We start from the raw sequence: 27,923 nt of genomic DNA, 5'->3' as shown, positions 1-27,923 counted from the left end.
TGTTTATGGAGTATCATCAGTAATTCAAATGTCTGCCAGGTAAGAGATGTTATCTCCAACATAGCTGAAGAATACCTCAAAATCATGCTCCAACTCATCAGACTTAAATGCTCACCTACAGAACATACTAAAAGGAGACATAGTCTTCACAATGTGTGCTCCCCTATTTAACCAGTTGCTTAATTTTCACACATGAATCATCTGGCGTTCCACAGGCCACGATACATACCTTTCATTATGTCACCACTGACATTTTCACTGCTGGAAGACCATGATTTACTGGTTTTCATTAGACCTGCTCTTCACCCTCAGTCCTACCCCCAAAACTTGTCAAGAAATATGTGTCTGATCAGTGAAATATTGATCTGACTTGAAAATACACTGCTCTTCATCTACTAATTTCTCTAAAATTGATGTTTTCTGACAATTACTTCCAATGCTGACAGTAAGCATATATCACTGTAAACAATGACCCTGAGAGGACACCTCTTACTCCCGCCCTGGGAGAAAACAGGCTTCTAGCAAAGACACTTCACAATCTTAGCCATGACACTGCCATATTTTTTCCACAACAGAGGAATATTCAAGACAAAAATAACACCATTTTATTTAAAAAAAATGGATTGAAACTTTGTAGAGTTTTGCTTTCCAACTTAAGCACTAGTATATTTCATTATACTTCTTTACTAGCAAAGACCTCCTTAAGCATTTAGAAGCCACCTCCAAAAGGCTGAAGGCTCCTTTGCAATAACAAACCATTTCCCATGGGTCAGCAGAGACAGTACTGTTGTGCAAGATACATAGCTGGCAGCACAACACACTATTATTTGGAAAGAAAGAAAGAAAAACCAAACAAACATAAAAAAGCCCAGACAGTAAGTCAGGCACTAGTAAGAACTGCTTATTTGAAAGATTTTACAGATTATTAACAGCCTGGTAAAACAATTAAATTAGCCTAGACTAAAGTAAGATAGAAGTTCACTCTCTAAAGTTGACAGAAAGGCTAATTATAGCTAATGGGTTGAAAATTAAAAAAATCAGACCTTCAGGTCCTGAAGGATACCTGAGAACATGCCTGATGAGAGGAATTCCAAATTGCTTTTTATGGCATTAGTTTAGTTAATTTCTCTTTTAAATGTAATTGAGACCTCATGAAAAGTTAATCAGGCCAAGGTTCTTATTGGGAATGATGACCTTTTGGGCAACATCTGTGATCATAAACAGAAAAGTCACCAAAAGATACATATTTTGCAACTGAAAGACTTATTCAACTTCCAAAACGTCTAGTTATGTCACAAGTCACTGGCTATAAAACCATCTATGTGCTTAAATCCACTTTGGGTTCTAAAATAACTGATGACATTTCTGGCCTATTTTTAAGTAAGACATGCACTAGCTGTCAACATTTCAAACCACCAATGCAAGAAAGACTTTTAAAAAGAACTATAGAAAGTGAGACTATATCATGGAGCAAAACAGCGCTATAAATCCATTATGTCCCCCCAGTTTCTGCAGCGCTGCAATGAAATTACAGCACTGGGAACTTTTCTGCAGGCTCCAGACGCTGGCCATTCCCACCCAACTTATAAGTGAAATCAACCCTGGTGATACTCAGAAACAAACACACAGCATTGCTGTTTGCAGTAATTATCTACTATAATCCTGGGCATGGACCACAGAAACTAGAAGAAGCAGTGCCAAGCCAGCGAGGTTCACCATTGCCTGCGCATTCATCCCAACATCTGCTACCTCCAAAGAGACAAGAGATCCATGACCAGAGAATGTTTCCCTTTAGTATCTTCAATATTTTCATATAATTTTTGAAGAGTCAACCCAACCCTGCTCCTGTTTCCTATTTGTTTCCTTCTTTTTTTCCTGTTCAATGGAGTTTATTACCCATGACTCCTTGACTGGTAGATCCCATTTCCAGTCACTATTCTCCCTAAATTGTCATAAAAAAATATATGTATATAAAATACTGCTTATCTCAAGATGTAAATAGAGCAGTCTCACATGTTTCTTTATTTCCAATAAGCGGTCATGACAAGATGAGCATCCTCCTGCAAAGGCTGAGTGAAGACCAATGCCAGCACAGCCAAGCTCCTGCAAAGAGCTGCAGCACCCACCCAGACCTGCCCCTCCTACACCAACAGTACCTTTATACGTAAGCCCATAATTGCAGACACTGATAATCTGAGCATCACAATTACAAATGCATAATAAAAATAGTTTGCTCATACCAAAACTCACCCAAAGCAGTGCTGCGCTAGCGCCTCATGCCATGGAGTTAGGCACCAGGAAATCATCCCACTCTGACCCACAATCAGCCAGGTCCCTCATCTGCAGCATAAAACCCCCTCACAATACAACAAGCGCTTTATAAAATATACCTTTCTGCAGAGAAGGGACAGGTAACCGAAGAAATCTAGGCCTGCTGAGATGTGGCAGGATAAGGTGTGCAGTAACCAAGCCTCCCAAACCAGCGGAACAGTATCTCTCTGAACTCCTTATAAAGTTATACAGCAGCGTGAGAAGCATCAGGAATTAATTAGAAAACAGGTTTCCACGTCTGATCAGGTGTCTGCTCTTTCTGCTACAGCTTTGTTTACAAGGAAAATGGGCACCAGACCCGACTCCTCCTGACACCTATTGCTCTATGCACACTCCAGAAGACATGAAAAAAAAGAAAAAAAACCCAAACCAACACCCCCCCAAAATCAAAAAAAACACACCCCCCCCCCTCCCCCTCCCGCCCACCCAAAAAAAAAAAAAAAAAGAATAAAACATGGGTCAAGATAAAAATGTTAGAGAAATAAAGAAAAAAAATAGTGGACAGAAGGTTATAGAGTTTGTCTTATATTTACTCTCTGTGCACACCCATGCCTTCTCTGTTATGTGATTAACAGGAAAGCAGAAAAGGTCTCATCACTCCACAAGTGATTTGTTTCTTCCAGACTCATTCACTATAAATCCTAAAACTTTGCACACTGTAGACATGAAAATTATTCACCAAACAGTGGTTTAAGTCTTGCTGTATATTCTTTCAGCTATACAAATAAAATATAAATAACAAAAATAAAAATAAAATCAACTTTACACAAGAAAAACTCTGCCAGCATATATTTAATATCTTTTAGTGTAACCGGAATAATGTGTAATCCTCATAAGTACAATTCTGCCATATATCAGCATACCCAGGCTAAAGTGGAGGCATTGCACTGGGAGAGCAGGTGGATTTTGAGTGCCAACAGCAGCAGAGGGGGACAGGACAGGCACCCATCCCCAGAACACAAAGCCCATAACTTCGCCCCCTGTGCTTGTTTATATACACCAGTATCAAGATCACTCTAACAGTTCAGAAAACTGTGTCTCTTCTGGAAGCAGAGGAGAAGTAGTAAAAAATGCGCCATGCAACCTTCTCTTGCTATGACAGACTGCAGAAACGTTTCAATTTTTGATTTATTATCAGGGGGGCTGGTTTCTATGAAGCTCCAAGCCATGCTGCTGTGCCAGACATATGATGTCATGTAACTACATTTCTGATTCCCCGCCAGTTTGAGCAGTGATATTAAATGAAGCCAAAATGAGCTTCCTGTGCTAAACTGGAAACAAAAGAGCACTTTTCCAACACTACCCTCAGGGCTAATAGAGATATATATGTCCAACTCCAGGCACAGCTACCATCTTATCACAATATCAGCTTCTACACACACAGAACAAAAATACAGTGTGGGATTTTACATAATATGGCTATATTTAAGTCAGAGAGAGACTTACAAACAGCTGCAGGCAGCAAACCACCAGCTTGGATCTGCCCACCCCAGGACATTCCTGCCCTGCTGCTCATTTCCCAGACGTGGAGTATAGAGCATGGGGTAGAAGATGCAACCTCAAACCCCAACTGGAGACGGAGGCGTTACTATGTATTTTGAATTATGAGGAATCATTTAGAACTTAATTTAGCACTACTGCCAACCAATCCTGATAGCTGTAGACACCTGGCAGTTTTAACCACAATTAAGTCAAAAGTATGATTACAGGTCAGAATTGGAGAGAATTTGTAAAGTAGATGTTACAACTCACACTAAGGCCAATGGCTGCTTAGCTTTATCAGCATTTTACCTACACAAATGCACCAAAAATGTGCCCATGCCCCAGCCGTGGAGGATGTCACCCATGAATGATGGGGATCAATAAGTTTAGCTCACACAGCCTAAGCTGGGCTCAGCAACAACAGTGAACAACAGTCAAAGATATTTAAGCAATCTCAGTGCTTAATTATAAGTGTCAAAGGACCAAAAATTCCAGATGACACAGAATGCTGTATTATACAGTCAGTTCTCGTGTCTTGCAAGGTCTGTCCATGGAATGTGACTTTACTAGTACTTCAACAGAACCTAACTGCTCTTCCAGCCACCCAGCAGCACAAGACAGCTGCTGTATGCAGTCATGCATGGACCACAAATGTGTCCCATGTTCAAGGAGTCCAACCAGATGGACCCAAACCCCAGGAGATGGGGCATAAAGACTGACAAAATAAAGATACTGAAACTTCCCAGAGGTACAAGGAGACTTGGTGCCCCACTGGAGACCACAGCTACAGCCTGACTTTTAAATAATGAACCAACTTCAACAGAACTAACAAGTTAACTGACACAGATTTGCAGGTATTTTGGAATTGAAAATAACAAGCAGATATTAAAATCTTACTTGAAATGCTTGAGAATAATGCAAAAAAATCCAACAAGTGAATGGTGCTTAGACAGATCTAGCTAAGACTGCTAACTGGTGGTCCAGCCTGGCCACATGCTCTTGACAGCTGCTTACAGCACATGCAATCATTTCAAGGCAAATCACCTTGAAAATAATCCTCCCTCAAGAAAGCTCATGATATCCAACAAATGTAAACCATTTTCAGACATCTGTGGAAAGAAGAGGATTGTAAAGATTTTGGAAAAGCGATTTTATAGTATGAATACTAATCAGAGAATAAAAACAGAATGAAGACAAAGACTGGCATCAACACAGTTATCAAGTATTCTAGATCAAACTGGACAAAACTCAGCCAAAATGGCTTGGAAGTGCTCTCTACTGCTGAAGACGCTCGATATAAGCCAGCAGGCAAGTATGGGACTGGCCTCAGAAATGTGAGCTTCCACTGCCAAATCCCTTAAACTGTCATTGGACCCTCTGTCAAATGCCAGAGTGAGTCTGGATATCCATCACACATCCTTCTTCCATTATCTGAAGCTGTCTGAAAGCTCATGAAATGCAAGAGTCTTTTCTGCCTACAAAGCGAGCTACATTTTACCAGAAGTTACCATGTTTTTAAAAAAATCTATAGATAACGTGTGTGCTTAAGCCGTCACTAAAATTTGCAATGGCTCATTTCCTCTCCTTGACCTACTGCCAGTCAACAGTTAATCAGCAAGATGAACCTGATGTCCACAGAAGCTCTCTGTAGCCTCCACAGCTTCATACAATAGATGTATCAGTACGCAATATTTCTTCCAATTACAAAAGCAATGCAGAACTGTTGCTGCAAGACTTAACCTCTTCCCATAACATGTCCTGTGAATGGATATCCAGATACAAACCTGCTAAATACACAATGGTCTTCGACCAAGATTGGATTAGGATTATCTCAGCAGTAAGTGTCTCTGTAACTAGCAGTGGTTAAAACTTTGATCCTACTTTTTTGGATCCATAATATAATTTTCATTCGCTGGTATCAGACAGAGCCCTTCATGTTTATTTTGACTGTCAAGCCGGGAAAACATCCTCAAAGCATAAGAATTTTAAAGGAAATAAAGTGACAGACATACCTTGTGTGGCACCAATTTGGTGCGCTGTCCAATGCACCAAAACCTGTACTAATCACCCTGAGCTCATTAATTTACAGAGCTTTGGCCCAACTCTAGCGGCTGGCAGATGATCAGGCTCTTAGTGGATTAGTTTGAATCACATCAACTAAAAAGCATTTAAGATCAAGCTCAGAAATAAATATATTTGTATTATTGGAAGTGCTAAAAAGTTTTAATCATATCAGACTCTCATGGTGAGCTAAACAACATCCAGATCCATATGTGAGGGTTTCGCACCATGAATCCCACCACCAGTCAATGAAGTGGGTCACCCAATGGTGACCCCAGCATTTCTGTACCCTTACGCTGGAGATGAGTGAAAAAGCAACCTGATTCAGCCTTCCTTCTTCTGATCCTACCTTCAACATGATTTCCTAGGGAAAGGAGGATTTTGCTATCGTACCAGAGCATGGGCAATTGTGTACCTTTCTGCTCCCTTCACCAACCAAAGCAATACCCTGTGCCATTGGTGGCATTTGGGCAGGCTGGACATGAAGGTAGAGGCTGGGAAATTAGTGAACACACATACTGAAACATCCTTTCAAGTGCCTTAGTTAAGGAAATACTGCAGCATGTGTTAGTACCTCATTAGACAAAAGAAAAACAAATCCAAACCAAGAAAAAACTACCACTCCCCCCAAAACAAACAATATCCAAACCCAACAGAGAATGAAAGAAAAATTTTAGGTGCCCCAATCATGGCAAAAAAAAAAAAAAAAAGAACTGCAAACCACAAACCAGCATAAGAGAGAAAGCTGTAAGAAAGAGGGCTTCATCAGACATGAGGCTCATGGTCTGCTCAGAGCAAGGCACACCACCAGCTAGTTTGCTGTCAAACTGGGTCATACTCAAAGATTTCTATTTCATCAGTTCCAGAAAGCCAGAGCTTTCAAAACCAAGCAACAAAGATTGTTGTCTGAACACCAAACGAAATAACACCAGATGTTATTTCCAGATAAAATATTTTAGTGTATATAAAGGTCTACCTTTGTTAAGCAGATACTTCTTTGTTTAACAGCGCTCTTGGCTGCCTCAACTGAAATTTGCTCAATAAAGCAGTACCACAAAAAAACACTCATGAGAACAAAATACAATGAGAAAGTTTTTTCCCTTTTTACCACTTGAATATCAGATCTAGAACAAAGGTATACTGAGGTAGAAGCTGTTTAAAACTTCTTTTATGTGGGAAAAAGAAAACTATATTATGAATTATTAAAACATTTTCAACCACAACCCCCTCTGTACCTTATGTTATAATAGTGTACGGTTTACACAAGCTAAACTCTTGTTGAAAACAACTTAATAGCAATGAAACTTTCACACTTAGCTGCTTTCCTGACACTGATAAAACAACTTTAAAATCTTGAATACCAACAAATACATACTTGTATATGGAAACCAACAAATTATATGTATACACATACATATATACAATACATGTACACACACATGTATGCATGCACACACACTCATCATTCAGCAGAGACACAAGGTAAAACAAGGAGGACAAGTACACTCAGTCTTCTCTTGTGTTGGGGGGAATCATTAACGTTTTCACTTCCCCCAAGCCACTCTTTGTTGTTGACTCTCTTGGATGCTCTGAAACACCACTATTACTACCCACCAAATTAACTTGTTTGGAAGCCATGTAAACCTACCCAAAGTCACAGCCGTTATCCCAATGATGCAGGGCTCAAGTTCAGTATTTACAGTTGGCTCCAAAAGATCTGTCCCTACCCTACACTCACCCACTCCTCCAGTGCCACTCAACACCGTGACCAGTGCCACCAACTTCACCAGCTCCTCTCTTCTTGCTGATGAAAAGCCTTGCTGGGGGCTGGAAGCTCCTTAAGAGAGTGAACACATCTCAAGAGATATTAACTCTTAGTATCTACAGACTGGCATCTGCTTCCTCAGCAGTTTAGCCTCAAATGTTTGTCTGGAAACTGTGCTCTAAAACTAATAGGGATTTCTGCAAAATCCAGCCCTGTACTGCTTTAGCTTTAGACTATTGATATATTAACACAAAAATCCCAGGAAAACAAGCTCCCTTGGCTAAATATTTAAGGCCAGAAAAGTTTTGGGAATGCCTTTAATCACTAGCATCAAAAAAAATCCACAGCTCAATAGCTGTAGTAAAAATACGTAAAAACAACTTAAACTCCATTAAATATTTAAGCATACAAAATACCACAATAATAGTATTAGCAAATTGGTCATGAAAACCCACTAATTCTCGTGTCAAAGCCATCTTTATCTGAAGGTTTGCCTACTTTACGAAAATTCAGACAGTCTATTGTATTTCATGTATTTAGACCTACAGAAGTGCCACAAACCTTACACGGCAACACTCAAGCAAATACGAGATGGGTATTTATACAGTATATATGAATCAAATCTAAATCAACTGCCCATGCACATCAGAACTATCAAACTGATTATCCTGCCAATCAACGCAAACTAAGTGAGCATTGTTGTAATTTAGGGAAACCTTTTCAGGACAAACACAAGCATTGCATGTTTCATCCCTTCCAATGTGCGTGAGAAACAGTTAAATCACAACATATCAGCTACCACCTGGGCAGATATTGTTTGTGCTTATAGCATTCAAATAAAGTACATGCACTCACCAGAATTCGCCAGTTGAAAAGGTTCACATTTCTTTGGAATGCTGGAATTAAACTGCTGCTACTTTGGTCAGTGGAAGCCCATGAGACTGTATGACTTTAGCAACAGATGTTCAGAGTGATATCTTAAGATGCTAAAATTCTATCAAGGACTTCCACTATTCTGGAGACACAAGCTATTGTTTCCACTCACATCAGTGCTATTTTGGGAAAACGCCTATTCACACAATTGCCCAAACTGGGTTTTATTCAATTATTCAAAAATAACATCTGAAATAGTAACCTAACTCAATCTACTTCATTTATTTAAAAAGTTACCCACATCAATACGAAATAACAAACAAATGAAAATATGCACATGAGATCTTGGAGCTAGCAAACAGAAATCCAGTGGTTTAAGTGAAGAATATTTTGTCTTGATCATATATACATAAATATGTATCTTTATGATATAGCTTTACTTTCTCTTCCAAAGCACAGCTGTACACACACATTATTTACTCATACTTTATTATAATTTAAAAAAATAAAAATAAAAAAATAAAAATCTTTTCCATAACAGTAATGTGAATATCATGGCATAAAAGCACAAGTTGCAGTCACCAAGACTGTGATTCAGCACAAATGCTGGAAAATAGCATGGGCTCACATTGCGAAGTGACTGCATCAGAAAATCTCTGCATGAATAAAGGAATGATAACAGTGCAAGGGAATGGGGACTGGAGTTAGTGATTTCCAACTACTGAGTTGGAGGGTTAAAATAAATATACAAATAAACAATAATTTAACCCCCCACTAACACACCAGCAGTTTATAAAACTCCTCATTGAAAGAAGGTTGCTTTTTTTTTTAAGGAATTTTTTTAATTGCCTTGGGGCACTTAACAGCTGTATCAAATAAGCTCAAAATTAGGCAGGGTTATGGGCCTTCAGCATTTCTGAATACAAATCACCATGAAAATACCCCGTTTGCATGACTTCCACTTTCCAGAATTATTTAATTCACTGCACTATAAACCAATTTCTGAATCCAAATAATCTGCTCTGTTAATCCGTTTACATATTTGCACAGCGTATGCCTTAGTATGGAAACTCCCTTGTCAGTGCAAACCCCAAACATTTTGTAACCTGCCTAATGTTGAAATATCTACATCAACATTTTGCTGGCCAAATACCTTCAGTTCTCAAAGGAATCATCCAACAGCTAGTCAGTCAACTGCCTACAAGTCATAATTCGTCTGTACAACAGCTAATGAGATGAAAGCAGATACACACAAAAGCAGTAGGTTGACTGATACAAAGTAATTGCAGGCAGCATTTGATGACAGTCATTTATGTTATTCTATTACAGGAAAGGCAGTTGTATAGGAAGAGAATGAAAGGTCAGATGAAAGCCCCAGAATTTAAATAGAATGCAAGAGGAATTTTATATACTATATGAACACAGAAAAGGAAAAGGGACACAATAAAACTTTAAATTATAATTAACTCTATTCCTCCCATCCCTGCCCACCAGGTTTAGCAGTTTATATAGCATATTTAGCTGTTTCTATAAAGCCAGGCAAGCCTCCACAACAGCTTACTCAGAAATACATGCCAACGGACGAGCACGCAGGATATTCTATGTCCTCATCCGAAGTACACTCTAATAGCCGACTTCAAGGTTTCCATGGAGAATTTTCTGAGTATTAAAGCAAAGTAAAGTCCTGGCATGAGGGGCTGCTCCTGCTGTGTGCATCTGCAGCATCGCGTCTGAGACCCAGTCTTAACGCCTGCCTTGACACTGCTGTGAGCCAAATAAATAGCAATATTGTGGATTCAGACTGAATCGCACTCTGCAGCACTGAAGAAGGTTCTGAACTGGGGATCACGTAGGCACAGAGCTTCATAACACTCAAATGACAGCACCATTTATAGAGAACTTTTCTGTTTTTTAACAAATGCCAAATGATAAACTGAGATTTTATTCGGTATACGAATGTAAAAATTATTTAAGCAGCTAACAGTGGTATACATCCTGTGATGAAGCAGTCCTGCCAATGTACATACATCCCTACTGTAAAACCCTCACAATTTCCACCACAGCTCTTTATAAAAACTACATCAGAAACTATAAAGTACAGTGTACGCACAACAGAACTAATACAGATACTTATGGAAAACAATGATTATTGCTGCGAACATATGGTGACTTAGGGATAAGAAATACACTCCTCTCTGAGTAGGTTACACCACACAACAAAGAACTCACAGGACAAAAATGGGCCTCTAAGGTCTACTACAGCTATTTTAATACATGGCAACCAGGAAAACTATGAACAGTTATTCACTTTATAAGAGAAAGAAGGCTTTCCAACAAGCAGTTTCCTCCTCTGAACTAACCTGTCCTCCCAAAAAATTCATAAAATCCAAATTAATTAAAACCAAAACAAGAACAAACAAACAAAAAAAAAACACTAGAAACAAAACAAAACAAAACCAAAAAACCCCAAAAGACCAACATGGGATACATTTGTGCTCATGTGCTTCCTCACCAAAACCAAACTCTATAGTGCACCAAAGAAGTACTGACAATTCTACCTTAATGCCTGTGCTATTCTTACTTAGTAAATATCTTCTTACAAAAGGAAGATACCTATCAGCAATCAAGATATGCCATGTTTTACCCAGGGACCATATCAGCCACCCTAGAATTGAAATGAGAGTTTGTTTTCAAGGCAGATGAGTTCATTTTAACTAAATACATCTTACTGAGCTTTATCAAATCAAACCATCAGCTGCACCAATACATACTTCGATCGCTACTGGAGAGTTCACCATCACCCAAGCTTGGCTGTTGTATCACTTGACCCTTATGAGTTGTTCTACCTATCCATCGGATCAACTTGATAGACATTAGGTGCTATGTGTAAGCAAGAAAAAGGAAGGGGTGAGGGCTACAGCTTACTGCAGTCAGCTTCATACATGACTAAATAACATTTTGAAGGATGTAGAGCAATTATTTTAGCACTCATTAATCCCCTATACTTGCTGATCAATCCAATTTCTAATGGTAGTGGGAAGCCTGAACAAATCAAAGGATTCAGATTTGGGTTTTTTTTGGAAAACCCCAATCCTACACATGAGCAAAACAAACAAACAATTTAATTTATTCTGTTTCCAAACAGCATTGCAACTTATACCTTACCAGATGAGGAAATCAAACTCAAGATCAGTCACACAAATGTCAGATAATTAAGCAAGCAGATCGATTACACATAAATAAAGTTTTGGATTTACAGCAAACAATCTTCTACTCTAAAACCACCAGGATGAATTTTCAAATGTTTTTATGTGAGGACTGGCCTAAAAAAATCCAGTGGAAACCCCAAGGGTCAGATTCCCTCCGTGCTGGCACCTCCGGGGTTAGACGCAAGGACCAGCCCAATTAAAAACCTGTCCTCCATGTTTGCATAACTTATCAGTTAAGTGTTGGGAATCATTTTATCTGAGTAGTCCTAATAAGCTAAATCACCATTATTATCACAGTGATCACTCAGCCATAAGCACCTCAGCAATGATTTATTTTTACCTTGTTTCACAGTAAAGCAAACACAGATCTAGTGAAGAAACCTCTTCCTGACACCTGCTCTCTACCAATGCATGGAGCCCACAAGCTCATTGCTTACTAAAGGGGAAATATCTATGCCTTTATTTCAGTTACCTTTCTTTAAGCACTTGTTACAGAGCGGATGGCACCATTACATTTCCATGCCAGAAAACCAAATGTGCAGGTCTGAAATCCTTTGGGGCTCTGCAGGCACAAGGCTGGAGCAGGATGCAGGAGCCAGTCTGAGCTCCTGGCACCACTGTTCAGCAGCAGCCCCAAGCTCTGGTGCATCGAGATAGTCCTATCTCTGTGCAAAATAGGGTTTCCACAGCAATAAAAAAAAATAAAATCAACAAAGGTCACTTTAAAGGTATGTTAACAGTCACGCTGGGGATCTCCACCCAGTTCACACTGAGATCTTTGTTATTTACTACTAATTTCCACAGAACAAGCTCTCCAAAGCAACACATTGGGGTTTGGGTTGTTTTTTTGTTGGTTTGGGTTTGTTCAGGGTTTTTTGGGTTTTGGTTGGTTTGGGATTTTTTGAGAGAGGGAATATGTATGCTGTGTCAGTTCTACCCATAAGTAGTTCACAATCCACAGTAACGATCAGCCCTGTGCTCTGGCATGGACTTACAGTGAATCTCATACAGGCAAAAAAGACAATTCACAGCCCCTCCGTGCAGCCTGGGCTTCCGATGCTAAAAAGTCAACAAATACACACCTAACAACATCTAGTATTACACACAAGAGATACTGCTGCAGGTAGTCCCACAATTTGGGCAGGTTCTCATACCTGTCAATATCCATTACCAAGTAAATATAAAAGAAATCAAGTGGAAATACGAAAGAATTATACTGCTTGCTCTTGTAGCGGCAAGTGATGTAGTGTTTTCAATCACATGAGCTATGAAATGTAATTTTAACCAAGAAACTGTTAATATTCCCTCCAAAGAAAGGGTACTTTAGCAGAAAAGAGCTCTTGCACTAGCTGCAATTGAAAACACAATTGAGTAAGTAATTAATTATTTACACAGTGATTTTTTTTTAAGTAACAAGGAAGAGTGGGAAACTCTTGCACCAGCGATGTGGTTCTCTTTCGCAGACTCACAACACAGATAACAATTCCATTTGTTTCTGCTTGGAAAACAATATGTAAAGAACTATGTATTCATAAGTAGTCTCTCAAAAAAATGAATAAAAAAAATTAATCACACCCACATTCTCTGCCAAATCCAAACATCCCCACTGGGGAGCAGGGCAGGAGCAGACAGATAACCGTGTCTTGCCCGCTTCATCACCCCACCTTGCAAAAAGCACCCGGACAAACCGCTCCTGCGGCTCTGCACCCAAGCGAACCCTCCCTGATAAATGAGCTTGCTGTAGGGCAGTGTTGGGGGGGGGAAGATGTGGTGGTGCTCTCACCCCAAAATGGGTGAGCAGGAGGGTCTCACCAGATTCCCCCCAAGTCTCCCCCAGCAAAGACAGGGTCCAGTTTTGCTCTTTTATCGAAGTGACTAAGCCATACTCAGTACTGAAATAATGCAACAGATAGCTAAATGAACGGGAAATGTTCAGGTTTCCCTTTCAAAACACACAGTGTGTTTTCTTAAGGGCATGTGACTTTTAGACAAGAAACTCACTTTTTTTTTTCAGTAATAGAAAAGTTAGAAGAGTTTTGGTAGAATATATATAGAGAGAGATGTACCTTTGCAGTAAGTCTTTCCCGGCTTGTCGTTCAGGGGGTTTCCATCACACCCTCAGCAGAGCCAGCAGCTGGGGGACCCCAGGCCCGTCCCCCCGCCTGCTCTCCCCGGCCGGTCGCTGCCTTCTACCGCTGCCCGGTTCCCATCGCCCAGCAGAGGGACCTCAGGCTGCCGGCTCAGTGCACTTCCCTCCCGGGGCCAGCGGCTGCCACGCTGCTCGGTCATGGAACAGATGTGCCCGCTGCAGCTCTCCGCTGTTGGAAAGGGAAGATTAGGATCTTCGCTGGGCACGGATTGTGCTGAGCTCTAGCTTTCTTTCACGCTTCATTAAAAATTAGATGCTGGATTATTTCAAGCATAGACAGACACATATCAAACACGTATGCTGTTATTCTACTCTCTTACACAAATCGTCTTTGTTTCAGAGAGAAAATTATCTATGGACAATAAAGCGTAAATTCAGAAACACGGCAAATTAGCAGCCAAAAGGGGAGAGGAATTGTAGCGTGGCACAGCTCTGCCCTCCACAGTGAAAAGCAAACCGAGCGCCTCACCAGCACTGTTCAAATATGAAATACAAACACCCTGGCTGCAGGGTTACCTTCTTCCCGGCAGCTTTTCCGCTCGGAGGGGCTGACACCGCTCTTCACAAGGGTCAATAGCGAGAGATTTCTAACTATCTGCTCCAGCTGGGAGTGTCTTCCCAGTGATGAATCATGCTGGTTTTCCCCAGCATAATGTTACAGAGTGCTTTACTCAAGCAAAATCCCATATATGTAGCTGCAGGTTTTGATCCCCTGCCAATTTTAAGTGGGTTCTGTTATCATTAAAAGAAAGTAATTACATATATCTCACTATATTCAAGTCTGTTTCTCAACAGGCTGAACATAAATACCTATGTGTATTTAGAGAAGAATGACATCACATTTTAGCTCAGTTAAGTGGATTTTAGATCTGTCTCTGAGAACACAAAGTTTAGATAAAACATTGAAGAGGAGCTGAGACTTCCAGCCATTTGTTTGTATACTACTGTAAAGTTTAGCAACACGTTTTAATTCATTTTGGTACATTAATTAGCCATGCAGAAAACATTCAAAACAGACCAAACAACCATTAATAAAAAAAGCATTAGTATTAAATCAGCACTGGCTGCCAGCTGAAAGCTGCTAATCAAGCCAGGAATGCTCTTGCTGATGGCAGAAGCTACACAACCTGTCTCACGCTCCCATCCTGCACTCCCATACACAAATCAGGGCAGGGGCTCCAGCAGGAGCCCGGCATGACACCACCGGTCTTTCCTGTTCCATTCTGCTCCTGTTTCCTTTTTCCTTTTGCAAAGTTTATGGGAATATCATCTACAAAACATAAGCTCATTCAAACAGATCTCCAGCACAGCCAAAGATGTTTTTGTCCACTGGGTTTTGAGCACTGCTACATGTGCCCTCCTATGTCTAATTTATTTTTTTAAGAGTTACTCTGTTGCTATAACCATTGCACACTCACTGGAAAGGCTGCAAAGTCAAGCCCAGTCCTTGAACTGAACTGATTCTCCCACTCTGCTCTGGAGAAGCTCCACCTGCAGTACTGCATCCAATTGCATGGGCCCCCAACATAAGAAGGACATGGAACTGTTGGAGCAAGTCCAGAGGAAGCCATGAAAATACTGGAGTATCTCTCCTACGGAGACAGGCTGAGGGAGCTGGGCTTGTTCAGCCTGCAGACAAGAAGGCTCTGGGAAGAAGTTAGAGCAGCTTCCAGTGGCTAAAGGGGCCAACAAGAAAGCTGGAGGGGGGTTTTTACAAAGGCCTGTAGAGATGGGACAACGGGAAATGGCTTTAAATTGACAGAGAGCAGATTTAGATTAGATATTAGGAAGAAGTTCCTCACTGTGAGAGTGATGAGGCATGGGCACAGGTTGCCCAGAGAAGCTGTGGCTGCCCCATCCCTGGCAGTGTTCAAGGCCAGGTTGGACAGGGCTCTGAGCAACCTGGTCTGGTGGAAGTTGTCCCTGCCTGTGGTAGCGGGGCTGGAACTAGGTTGTCTTTACAGTCCCTTCCAACTCAAACCATTCTGTGATTCTATGAACTATCTGCTTATAACTTACCTACACAGCATCTTGCTGAGGTCTGTTTTCCTCTTAGGATTACTATAGTATAAACATTAATTTTAAAGATTCCTTAGGGTTCTGCATGAAAAATACTACGTAATGGATCACTGAGACCCAGGATCAAGGGCAGACCTCCTTAGGCAGACCACTGTATCCCACAGGTCAGATAAAGGCTGAAAGAGGACTTGAAGAAGTGATTGGGAAAGAACAGGTAATAAAGAGGTCCAGGAAAGCCTTTAGGGAACTGAGGAACAAACTTTTGTGTGAGCAGGACAAGATCTTCTTCCTTGCCATGCTGCAGAACCAGAGCGGCTGCTTATTTCTGGCTGATGAACTGCTTAGGCAGGTGATTTGAAAGGCATATGCCAGCTCTGGGCATAAGACCTTAGTCAAGGCTGGGTGTGGAAGCAGAAACTGGTCCTGAGCTGGCAGTGCTTGGATGACGATGACAGGAGCCAGAAAGCTCATGCAAGAAGGCAGCTATGGCAGCCCCTATTGGATACAGGGCATTGCTTGGGCCATGGAAAGGCATCTGATGACTTTTACTCCTTGGTTCACAGATTGTATCAGGTGGTGGCTGTAAAACTGGGTGCAGCAGACCAAGCATTCAATGGTCCTCTATGGATTGAGATGATAGCCAGCCTTAACCCCAAAAATAAGTGGGTAAAAAAAGAAATCTCCTTTTCAGGCGAGCTAATGAGAAAACAAGGTTAGAAGAGTGGAACAGTGAGCACTGCTAACAGAGGGTGGACAGTGATTCTGGGACACTGGCACAGTGTTCATAACTCAGCTCAAAGATCGAGCCTCAGAAGAAAAAAAGGATAGCCAGATACACAGAATTTAATTATTTTCATATTTATTCCTACAAATACCATTACTAGGAACAGAGTCATCTGGTTGAAGCTGTCAGTGGTTGTGAATCATCCCATCCATTGTAACAATACAGATAAGGAGCTTACTGAAGGGGAGACAAAACAAGCAGCAAGGTTATGAGGCTGCATCTTGAAGATGAAAAGTTTAAAAGGACAGGCAAGAAATCTATCAACAGTATCAGGATTATAAGGGCTGTAAGTCTCGTGAAGGTTACAAAAGCCTTGTGTTTCTGTAGGGAGATTATGAGGTCGAAAAGTCTAATTGAAAAGGCTTTTATATGAATCAATTTATGCCAACTCACTCCATTAGTATCTGTTAGAAGGTATGTCTACCTGATTGTATGTGCAAGCATAGTTATTTCAAACAGCCTGGAAACGTCGTACATAAAACCGTCATTAAAATAACTTGTAAGATAAATAATAAGTTATTAAATAAATCATAAAGCATTTTAAGAGTCCCATACAGACTTGAGTATTAAAGAAATAATTTATGTTAACCATAAAAAGCTAGGTAATTTACTGTGAAAGACATTTATTTCTTCTCCTAAGGAGGATTGCTCACTACAGACAAGCATCATCTGCACCCCTTTGAGAGTCTGAGCACTGACGTGATATTTAAGGCAGGCTCATGAGCAGTAGTTAACCACAAGTAAGTGCTATGGTATCTCACACCAAGTTAAATTAGGGAACCCTGAAGCATCAAAGGCCAGCTATTAATAGCTATTATTAATTCTTTAAAAGATTACATGAAAGAATTAACAATTGTGGACAAAACCAGCTGGCAACACTAGTTCTGTTGATAGCAAATCCTAGTTTTGTTCTTATGGTGAATGAATGAGTGACATCTGGTCCTTCAGAAATGGCTGGGGGCTTTTGAGGAGCTTTAGTGTTATGTCTCTGCTTTTGTGCACTTGTGTAAAAATAGATTTAAATTTTCACATATCTTCAGACACTTCCTAATTGGTCAGGAATGAAAACACATTACTATCTTCAGTATCTTCAGTGCAGCCCTTGGTTTCTGTGCCTACATTCAATGCATTTTATTCATCCACTTGTTTGCAATGGTTTATGAATGATCACTTCATAGCTGGGGAACACGAAAGCCATTTCTTTAGCTGCAGATAGCTTGCACAAACAGCAGTGTGCATCTGTGGCTCTTAACACTGTTAGATTGGATTCCTCTGATTCTCCATAAACAGTAGGAAAATAACTAAACTGGGGCTACTATAATTTCATTCTCTGTGTCCATCATGACCTAATCTAGTTGAGGCACAAGGCTGAACTTCTTTGCTTCTGTATCTCAGAAGAGTACCTCTCCTAGGAAGTGTACCTCATCATTACTATTTATAGTTCTCCACTACCAGCATCAGAGATAACATGTCTGTCTAAATTAAATTTTGCTATGCCCTTTTTAAAAAGCTTTCTGCCAGTTTTAGTCACCTTTATATCTTTGCCAAGAGCACCAAGCATTTGGTGGTTTTGAAAGAACAGCTCAGTTACTGCAGTAGCAGACAGCTCCCAGAAGGCACACTGCCTGTTTTCTATAACCTGATTGAGGCCAAGGTTTTGGAAGAGGAAGTGTAAATCATTAACCTTAAGGCTTGGTGGAATGAGGGCTGGGCATCCATGTTCAGGCTGTACGAAAGCCAGGGCATAGCAGAGAAGCTCACACACTTAACACCTCTGAGCAGGCCTACCAGCCCCTCTTCTTCTGGCTGTTCACTATCTGGGGCAAAAAGACTACAAGGAGATGGTGAAACATGATGGTGCTTCCACATATCTCAAGTCTGGATATGCTATAATGATTATTTTGCTTGTTGGTGGGAACAGAATCTTCACATCTTCAGAGATATAGGAGAGAGTCTTGATACAAAGCTGTCCAAATCTCCACCTATCTTCTGCTTCCCACAGACCTCAGGGAACTGTGGTGTTTGTGTGCTGACCCCAGAAAACACAACTCCAAACCATGAGTCTCAGCAGGAAGAAGTTCAAAATCAGTGAAAGGATATTAAGCGTCACATCAAAGGAACACGATTGAATGTATTGAGCTTTAAAGCTTCAAGTTCAGTTACTGACAAGATTCTACCAAATGGTCTTATTTGGTGGTAGATTCAAGGACAATACCTTGGTGATGTATTCCAAGCTATCGGTGTTTTATAATCATAATGCAAATGTTAGGTTCCTGCATGCCCCAACAGTCCTTTGTTTCATATGGAATTAGTGGTATAATTAACAACATTTAATAATATTCAACAGATACTCATAGACAGAAGACTGAATGAGCAGTCTAAATGGGTGCCTTTCTGCAATAGCAGCAGTACTGAATTTTCCAATTCTACAAAGAGAATTAAGGTAAATACTTATGGAGTTACTGGTCTCCAGCATTTGGAAATTACTTTCCAGTGGTAAAACTGGGAACACGGTATTAAGTCACAACACTTTATGAAGAACAGGACATGCAGAGCATTCTTAAATCCTTCATTTAAATTTAGACTGCCTGGATCACTTGAAAAGAGCAAAAACTCTGATCAATTATTTCTTTTAACTGTATCCAGTCTTACACCCTCATCACCAAAGCAACCTCAAAAAGAATAGGATTTCATACTGGTTCAGTATCCCTTAACTTACACTAGTAACTCTCAAATACAATTCCCTTTGGACATTCCTTTGAGAAAGCACAGCTTAATAGAACAATATATAACACCTATCTAGTATAAGAAAAAGCCTTTATACCTCAAATAAAGAATAAATTATTAGAAAGGATAAGGTAGGGTTTACAGAAAGATAGGCAGCTATAGAAAAGTTGGAGAGAAAAAGTAGGAATGCTTCAAGGGCAAGGGTGTAACAGAACATGGAGAAATAAACACGTGGGGAAGGGGAATGGAAGATTTAAGACAATTCAAGGTTAGGTGACAAGGGAAATCCCTATATCCTCTAGGACCTGCTATGGTTTGACTGACAAGAAATAGATTACTTAGCCGATGCAGGGTTCTGTACCACAGCAGAAGCGTGGACATGCCCCAAATCAATTTCTAAGGTTTTAGGCCATAAAAAAAGTGGCCAAGTCAGTAAGGAACAAGATAGAAGCTCTGGCCATGCACCAACCTCCAAAATACCCTCATGCAGCTACGTAACTCTATTTCCTATCAGAAGCGTTAAACGTGTGTGGCATGTTTTAACAATGTGCTTCACAATTTATAAACTACTGTTTCAGCATGCCCATTGCACGCATCAAGAACAATATTTCATCAAATTGCTTACAGTGTGTTTTTCCTTTGCTGCCAGGTTTTGGCAGCAGACATCTCAGTGCCAGGAAGAGAATTCCAGAGGTGGGTATCAACTGCAGAAACTTCATCAGGAGCCTTTCTGACAAACAAGGATGCTTCATAGAAAGTGTACTTCTGGATCAGTGGCAGCCATAAAAAAGCACAGAACCATGAAATAAAAGATTAAAATAAAAGGGGGGTGCAGGGAAAGAGAGTCAGTAGAATTAGAAAGGGGTTAATTTTATTTTTTTCCTCACACACATGTTTTTTTTTTTTCCTAAGAGCAGGGAGAAAAGTGACAGGCATGAAAGAGATCCTGATTGCCTATTATTAACTCTTAGTAGCACCATTATTTTATTTACTAGAGTGAAAACTAATAGGGAGACTAATGAGAGGTTTGGTTTGAGGCATTGTGGCATTTCATTACAGTCTGGTGGAAAATTGGAAATGAACCTGATAGCTCTGTAGTCCATTAACTCTTCTCTCAGACCTGTGTAAAAATGCAAACACACATGCCTGTACTCAGCCATATTTGCAGAGACTTCCTAGTAGTTTTTCTGACCATCCCAGAAGAGAACTTCTTGCCATTTTTCCTCTTATTCCTTGCATTGCAGTATTACAACATTAAAATTCATTTACCATCAACACAATAATAGTTGCTATGCCTGCCATGCCTTTGATTTGGGTCTGTCAAAGCACAGCACAAAATGTAATTAATTAAGCCTCCCATTACTCCCGAGGTCAGTAGTGGGATATAGCAGTGTCACTCCTCCCCCGCATGGCACAAATAAATGTTAATTCCCTCAGTAACCTGCTCGGTAAAGATAAATGCTATCTGCAACAGGGAGAAGATAGAAAGCAAAATGCAGTATTTGATGGGATTGGGCAAGAAAATCAACTTCATTGCATTTGCTTGATAAGTATCTTAGAAAATCCAGTGTGAGTGAATACAGAAATAGCACTGCTCAGATTCTAAACAATTTTCATGGATACATTAAAAAAAGAGGAAGCAAGCAGGTAAGATTTCCTACAGTTTAGGGTGATATAAACAATAAAACTATTTTAAGTGGCTGAACAGTAAGGTCATTTCTTTTGCAAGGAATTATACATTTACAGAAGATGAACAACACATCTGCTTCTCTCCATGTGCTGCATGCTTGTGCATCCCTCATCTCTGACAGTGCTCTAAAGTCTTTTTACTGCTTGATGTTTTCATTTATTGTGGGGTTTGGTAAATAGAAACCCCACAACTCTGTTTTGGGAATTAATACGTACTTAAATCATTGTTAAAACAGCACTCTTTATCCCTCCTACCCATGTGTTTCTGTTTCTTCCTTGAACTTAAAAAAAGAGCGGATGGGCTAGGGTATCTCATTGCAGATCCTGTTCATACAAGTTTGTGTTTGTACACCACACACTAGGAAGTATCTAGGTTGTGTGATAAATAACCCTGCATTTTCACAAAATTACCAAACTATATCGCTTTGGTTGGTTGTTTTTTCACCATTCCTTCTAGAGCAGAAAGCAAAACTACTGCTACCAAGTGCAGTCTCTTTGGGCAGAAGTTACATGAGGAGCATCTCTCTGCTTGCAAAAGCACTGAAACATTCAGATGCAAAACTTCTGAGCATTGCTGGAGATGATCCTTCTGGTTTCACAGGAGAAAAGATCATCTGAAGAAGATTCCCAATAATTTCTGATAGTCTTAGCTGGATATTTATAATGGGTGGATCCTTAATTAAGTCCAAGGGAAATACCTGGGTTTCAGCTCTCAGTTTGCCAGCACAGAAAAAAAAATAAAGAAATTAAATTTAAAAGTAAATACCAAAGAGGGCTCAACTGACAAATTTTGTATTCTTCCCTCAGGGAAGAAGTCTTTAAGCAGGTGCAGAGATAAGCAGCAAAAGGCACAACAGAGTGCTGCAAACATGACAGTGAAGAAAGAGCAAAAGTCACATGCAAATGCAGTTGCACCTCCTTCCCATGGAAATTGTGTCAGACTGCATAAACGAGCTGAGCAAAGAAAGCAATGCCATAACCGCAAAATACCATCCACATAAATTGAACTGTAATATTTTCCTTTGACCAAACATCAGTCTGTGTTACTAAAGTATCACAGTAATTATTCTGCTGATCCCTGGTCAGAAAGCTCTGAGGACGTGTACACACATTTGCTTCAACTCTTTCTCTTGGACTCTGAAAGAGACTTGTGCAATTTTTAACCCTAAAGCATTCTGCAAGGTTCTGGGAATGGAAGAGATCTCTGAACCATCCAGCATCACACATGTGACCTTTTCGTTCAGAGACAGTTCCAGCCTTCATTAGGACCACCTGAGTTCACAGTACCCCAAAACAAGGAGCCCTTGTTCAGATAAAAACTGGGCACCTAATGTTATTAAGCACCTGATCTAAAGCCCACTGAAGCTGAAGTAGTGCAAGTCTCCCACCAACTTCAGTCTTCATTACACTATAGAAAAACCAACCAAACAACAAAAACCAAACCTTAACAAAAAACAAAACAAAACAAAACAACTAAACCAACCAAACAAAAAAACCCACCCAAACAAAAACTCAAATGTCTCTGTTCCCCACCCCCCACCCCCACCCCCCCAGTTAACTCCATCAATAGTTTAATATTTTTTTAATTATGAACATCGTCTTGGGGTTTGCCTCTCACTTTCAGGTCAAACTTACTGGATATCTAATGCCAGCAGCCTAACTGTATTGCCTGCTGCCCTTGTTTTATAGATGGAGTTGCTTTCCAGCTACATGTCTTTTTTGAGCTTATATGTTAAGGAGATAAAATATGAAATGGTGGAATGACAAGCAGATTTAACAAAAGTTTTAAAAATACTCAGCTGTAATTGCTCACCCTACCATACTGGCATTGGCAGAGCTGTGATGTTGCCAAGTTTAATATACAGGATGAAAAAAAAAGCTTTTATTTTAATAAAAAAAGGTGACAAACAAAAGAAAAGGGAAAAGCCACAGGAAATATTTTGCATGTCTTTATAGTGAAGATGTTAATGGTCCAAAGTAACATCTGTGTTCTTCCTACATTCTTAAAAAACATAAAATATATCACTTTCTGATTATGCTAGCTTGCTTTGAAAGCCCACGGCAGATTTATTATTTCCTTTGGAAAAACTGTACTTTGTTCTTCCTACAATATCATTCCCATCAACCGTAGCATGCCAAAAGAAGCTGCTTTGGGAATAAGCCAAGAAGACTGAGACAACGTGGTATACTCTAAGCACAGACTATTTATGGGCTATGAGAGAAAATCCTTTTGTAATTTTTGAAGCCTGTGTTTGGTGCAAGTTAATGAGAAAGTTTGAGAGACTGAGAGGTCTCATTACGATATGTCACTCCAAGATTGCATCTTTGTTTCCCTAATTTTCTTTCAAGCTGCTCCCAAGCTGGCTAAAAAGATTCTTTATGAGAGAGAGGATGAGATAAATGTTGAATGCAAAGATGGCCAGTCCAGATTTGATCCAGTTATTTCATTCTTGCAGTGAGCTGGAGTGAATCAGCCTACAAGTCACTGAGAACAGAGACTGTCAACAGCTATAAAACCCCAGCTGTATTTTTCTTCCACTCTACCAGCATCTTTTTGGGCTGAGTACAGTGTTTCTGGTTATTTACAATACTGTGCACATTGGTACAAATTTATCCTCCCTTCTGTTTGGGGTTTTCTCCCTTTTTTTGCCCCCAGGATCTCAATCATTACTTCAGATTATTTACTAGGTGATCCTGAGCAACAGCTGTAATTGTGTGGGTTATCTGCAAGACTGTTCCCACTGGCCACAGCTGGTTTGCTCAGTAAGCTGCTTCACAGAGCCATCTACCTCCGTCCTAAATGGGAGACTGCAATGAGTTGACATATTTGGGATAATTGCTTCATCACTAGTAACAAATATTTTCTTCTCATGGTATTTTCATGTGATTAAGAAAAATCCTTTGAAGAGAAGCCATTTTCTAAGTGGGCACAGAAAAACCTGTCAGATGAAAATCAGAAAGATAACCAAAAGAAGAGTTTGGTGTGCAGTGGGAAGCCACTGCTACAGCTACTGATTAACTGATCAGCTCTAAGACCTTTGTGTTAAGTGCCTACTTACAAACACATACAACTTTAGATATTAATTAAAAATAGATGCCAAACAAATGTATAAATAATGCTTCACTGTTTGTTCGGTGGCTTCATGGAAGTGCTGGCTCCACTCCTGCAGCCATCACCATTCTTGGTGTTATTACAGTAGTCTGCACCAGACTGCTAGCACTGTAATTCATTGTATGCTGTGATGTTCAAGCAGGTTACTGAAGTTATTTCTTGCGCTTGCCTTTGCCTATGCATGATTCCAGTAGGTCCCCTTTGTTCTTGTGCAACTTGTTCTTTCAGAAGTGCAGCTCTTTGCCCAAGTGGTCTCAACCCACAGGACTCACTCTGTGCCCTTCCTCTCCCTTCTGTCTCCAAACTACTCACACACCAGTAGAAAGTGTTCCCAGGGGACAATGAACCTCACGAGCACAGTTATAACCCAGACCACTCAGTCGTCCCCATTTCTCCACTCAGATCCCAGGGACCCAAGAACAACATCCCATATGCATGCCTTATTTTCAATAATGAGTTCAATACTGCACATACCTGCCAAGAGCCATGGCTGTTGCAGACAGCTACGACTGTTTTCTGCAAGCTACTTTCACTTCTGGAGCTAAGACTGAACTAAACTGGAAGGGAACACTCAGACATTATTTTCTGAGTAGAATTGAAAATGGTCGAGTTCAACCTACTCCCTCTTGAAAACATTTCTGAATACTCACTGCAGAACTCAGATGCTAATCAAACACTTGCATTTAGTGATTTTCACACAGGATTAAGGACCCAGTGTCAGCTACTTCAAAATGCTGACACACTCTGGCTTTTGGCATGCATGTAAAACCATCCAAAAATACTACCAGATGCCACCCGTCAATTGCCAAATAATTTAGCTTTTTTTGTACTCAATTAATAATAGCATTGTCTAGGCAATATTAAAATTAGGTCATGGGATTAGGACTGTACCTAGGTGTCTTCATATCTAGTGGGTGAACAGGCAGTATTTTAAAGGATCTATAATGAACCTGAAAAACAAACACAACTTCTCCCATCTGTTTATTCCTCAGTAACCAACGTATGCTAACAGCCATGGAGCCAAGCAGTCTGCTTCTCCACAGAAATCAGAGGAGCTGTAAAACTGCATCAGTGTAAAGATAAATGCCCTCACCTGGGAGAGACAGGGATCCACAGCGAGCAGAAAAGAATGTAAGATGAGATCTACCACAAACGCCACAACGATAGTAACTGGGCAACACGTGAGCGCTCCCCAGGCTGCAAAACTCAGGAAACCACAACTGAAATCCAGCCCCCTCCCCATGGGTGTGCAAAACGTTTGCAATCAGGCTGCCAAGTGCTGCTGTCCAACTACTTTTAGATTCATTGGCACACGTGGATATTTTTTAGAATATTAAATGTGTTTGTGCGCTTCTTCAAGTCTTGAAAATTCAGGGTTTTTTTTCTTCAAATCTTGGTTATGAGTACCAAAGATGGAATATTTTTATTTAGGGAGACAGTTTTTTGTTGGATTTGTTTAGAATTTATTTTTTTCTTTCCATATTTTTCAAGCTCATTAGCTATCACTTCAATGATTCTGTTCTTAAAGTAGCACAATGACAACTGACCATGTCCAGACCATTTTCATCACCAATATCCCTTCATTTCACACAAAAAAATTACTGCCACAAAACTCCCTGTTCAAGAATAATTAATACTCTGATAAACAGCATCAGCCTTGGTTCAGCATTGGGAAAGCCAAGCACATTAAACAAGGCTGCATCTGAACAAGGATGAGGATGCCTCATTCATGGCCATAGAGTTCTCTAGACTTTCTGCTATGTGGGCACCAGACCGCAACTGGAACATCCTCTGCAAACAGCACATCTCTGCACACCTCGGGGAACATCTCTTGCTGCTTCGACAGTGCTAAACTTTATGACAACCAGCTGTCCTAGCCCCTTTCCAAAAGGGTGGGACACTGCAAATAGTGTTTGAGAGTTCTAACTTGGTTTTCCAATTCATTAATGAATACTTTATCTTGTTAATCTGAAGAGCAATAACAGTCTTTAACAGTGGGGGTAGGATGAGTGAAACAAAATTCCTTCTAGTCAGGAGCATATTCTGCTAATGCAGCATGATTAATGACAAGGGTGATATTATATTAATGGCAAAACTTATTAATGTCCACTTTCAAGATTTCACAATTAATGCCATTCTCCTGGACTACAAGTTAATGGACATTTTCCCAGACTTCAAGAACAAAGCATAGCCAGCTGGCCTTTCCATGGACAATGGACATTCCTGCAAAGGTAGTTTAGGATTATGCATTTCAAACATCTGAAAGACACCTTCAGTTATCCCTAATAACATCCCTCTTGCTGTTGCCCTTCAGACAGCTGCAGAGGAGCTTTTGTTCAGATATAGAAAATCCCCAGTTCTGACCTCTCCTGCAGGCAGGTTGTCCCTCTTGCAAATCATCCTCTACCATTTTGAACTACACAATATTTGGCAGTCTGTGCAAGTGCAAAATAGCCAAGGCGTTTTGATGATTCAGAATAGTGTCCTCTCCAATGGGCTGCATGTATAGATTTCACTTAATTTTTTTTTTCTATGTAGTGAAAAAAAAACAACGGTTCACTATGTTTTCTCAGCTTCAGTAGGACAGACGTCAGTGTTCAACCCTGTACCTAAGCCAGAGCTTTAATTTAGGATCTCTGTTCCTTTCAATGATGGCGTTTTACCCCTCCAGATCACCAGACCTTTTGTCCTCCATGCCCAGCTCATATAAAAGCTGCATTTTTCAGCTGTGCTGGCTCTGATTTGGGGAGCCCTGTGACACTCCTATGCTCTCCAGCAGCATCTTGACGATGTTTCTGTTGACTTTAGACTATTTGCTTCCAGTCTGCCAAACTTTGTTCCTCTGAGCACAGATTTTTCTCTTAAGATGTTCTTTTCCAAAACTCAGCTTGCTCCTATGAAGACATTGGATCCGATTTATCCAAAATCTTCAGCGTGTAATTTGAAGACAGGGGCTCATAATGTTCTTCAGTCAGTACTCTCCTGAAAACCCAAGCCTGTGTTTCTCTTCTTTCTTTTTCTGCAGTGCTTGTTTTATCACTGGCAATGTGTGACTCCCACATGCCTAATGTACACACATCAGCTCAGTCCCTTCGCTCTTCTGCGCCTCTAGAAAGAGGTTTTCCGACATTCTTGAATGCAATTGCATCCTTCTTTTGCTTTTCTAAATCAGCAAACTTCTCTCACTCAGGTTATATTGTCAGCTGTAGAAGCCAGGTCTACCTGGGCTAAAGCCCAGAGCCCTTTATGGATTTTAAGTGGCCGTAAATACAGTAATCCACAGCAGTTTTCTTAAAACAAAAGCCTATTTTTAAATACAGCGAGAAAAAGGCACGACAGACAGGAAACAAACGCCTGCTTTTTGTTCCCAAACTTTACACAGCCTGTCACAGATAGGTCCTACATTATCCTGACTGTAAAACAGGCAGTCATTCAAACCTGGCTGAGTATTTTAAAGGGCAATGCTTACAAAAGCCATATTCTCAGTATGAGAAGATCAGTAAGGGAATTCTTCCTCTTTCATATTCATAAAGTTGTAGCATTAACAGATTAGTTACATGTGAATGGGAGCAAAATCAAAGACAGCAAAGCTAAATCCCTCAGGTGTGTACACATGGGCCTGGGCAGGTATCTACTATGTGAAGAGCACAGGAAAAGTATGCAGAGTCTGAAGACAACATGAACAAACATCAGGCAGGATCAAACCAAGCAGAACATGCAGA

The 27,923-nt window shown here is 40.3% G+C and overlaps 1 protein-coding gene across 5 annotated transcripts in view; it reads right to left on the bottom strand.

Moving 5' to 3' along the window:
• The window catches only part of LYPD6 (LY6/PLAUR domain containing 6), a 66,930-nt gene that overhangs the window by 23,689 nt on the left and 15,318 nt on the right, over positions 1 to 27,923 (bottom strand). Inside the window, exons 1-2 of one of the 5 annotated variants that reach the window (XM_062637776.1) lie at positions 14,387 to 14,481; positions 13,788 to 14,039 (exon numbers count right to left, since the gene is read on the bottom strand). The exons of 1 other annotated variant lie outside the window; for it this stretch is intronic. The gene's annotated coding sequence lies outside the window, so the exon portion shown is untranslated. Of the gene's footprint in view, positions 1 to 10,073; positions 10,270 to 13,787; positions 14,359 to 14,386; positions 14,482 to 27,923 lie in introns of those variants that run through there. 3 more of the 5 variants (XM_062637775.1, XM_062637779.1, XM_062637777.1) reach the window with 3 other exon arrangements.

The sequence above is a fragment of the Pezoporus occidentalis genome, unplaced genomic scaffold (assembly GCF_034315485.1).
Source record: "Pezoporus occidentalis ecotype Australia unplaced genomic scaffold, CSIRO_AGI_Poc_V1 ctg54, whole genome shotgun sequence".
NCBI lineage: Eukaryota > Metazoa > Chordata > Aves > Psittaciformes > Psittacidae > Pezoporus > Pezoporus occidentalis.
The sequence above is the reverse complement of the archived record's forward strand: the minus strand, read 5'-3'. Positions and strand labels throughout refer to the sequence as shown.